The sequence below is a fragment of the Cyprinodon variegatus genome, unplaced genomic scaffold (genome assembly GCF_000732505.1).
Source record: "Cyprinodon variegatus isolate N-32 unplaced genomic scaffold, C_variegatus-1.0 Scaffold277, whole genome shotgun sequence".
Lineage (NCBI taxonomy): Eukaryota > Metazoa > Chordata > Actinopteri > Cyprinodontiformes > Cyprinodontidae > Cyprinodon > Cyprinodon variegatus.
This window is the reverse complement of record NW_015150730.1, coordinates 686,415-687,646: the sequence shown is the minus strand read 5'-3', so window position 1 is coordinate 687,646 and position 1,232 is coordinate 686,415. Positions and strand designations below refer to the sequence as shown.

At 36.2% G+C, this 1,232-nt stretch overlaps 1 protein-coding gene across 3 annotated transcripts in view; it reads right to left on the bottom strand.

Annotated features, from left to right (window-relative positions):
- Nucleotides 1–420: 420 nt before the first annotated feature.
- Nucleotides 421–1,232, bottom strand: part of LOC107090039 (myosin light chain kinase 3-like) — a 21,749-nt gene continuing 20,937 nt past the window's right edge. For all 3 annotated transcript variants that reach the window (XM_015383194.1, XM_015383192.1, XM_015383193.1), the window contains one exon: nt 421–1,165. The gene's annotated coding sequence lies outside the window, so the exon portion shown is untranslated. The remainder of the gene's footprint in view (nt 1,166–1,232) is intronic.

Here is a 1,232-nt window from a genome sequence, read left to right as displayed (position 1 = left end):
GTGGACAAAAAGCAGAGGAAAGCCGTTGTGGTTGACATAGCGATACCAAATGACTGCAACATCAGGAAAAAAGAACATGAGAAACTACAGAAATACCAGGGGCTCAGAGAAGAGCTGGACAAAACCTGGAGGGTCAAGGCATCAGTGGTGCCCATGGTCATTGGGGCACTCAGGGCAGTGACCCCCAAACTGGAGGAGTGGTTACAGCAGATCCCTGGAAATACATCAGACATCCCGTGCAGTTCTAAGAACAGCAAAGATACTGCGCAGAACTCTCCACCTCCCGGGCCTCTAGTAGAGAACCAGAGCTTGGAGGAAAAAAGGGAGACCGTCCGCGGTGGGTGAGGAAGAGTACAGTACATATATATATATATATATATATATATATATATATATATATATATATATATATATACTCAAACTAAAGGCTTTCCTAAAATGTTAAAGGTGATTAAAACAACAATCAACAGTCTTGGTTGACCCTTGACCCTTTTGTTAAAAGGTTAATGTACTTCCTATTTTGTAATGTGAGATTATGCTAAAGCCACAAAATATTAATTTGCTTTAGATCTTATTCAGGATTTTCAGGAAATACTGAAGACACAGTGAAAAATACTTGAAACCTTTGTTGCAAAAACAGAATGTTTTTTTCTGAACATGTCTAAGTCATTTGCAAGACACATGAAAATGTATCACACAATTAATAATATTTTCTGTTGGAAACCATGGGAAATAAAATTCTATATTGAAGTCTAGACCCAAACATGCAGATATAATGCAAGCAAAGATTGCAAACAAATCAGCCTCAAGTACATTATAAGGATTTGTCATATATTTGTAGCACCGTTCTTTAGTTGAATACTAAATATTCTAAAACAATAGGATAGTTAAACTAATAAAGTATAACTTTACAGCAGATCCCTGACTTAAAGATTTAGAAATAAATTTTATATTATGAACTCTACAAAAGCTGAATGAGCAAGAGTATTATTCGCATTCCTAGAACATGGGGATCACATGTAAGGAAAACATTTGTGGGGTAACCAGAATGTTAGTCTACATCTCAGGAGGTTTAAATGGATTATGAGGAGTCTGTGGGATTTTCACTAACAAAGAGGGTTGGTCCAAGTTACCACAGCAGAAGCCATGTTGCTGGTGTACAGATCTAAAAAGAAGCATAGAGAAGGCTTCTTTCAGGATATATATAATTTTTTTTTTCTGAATAAAAATGT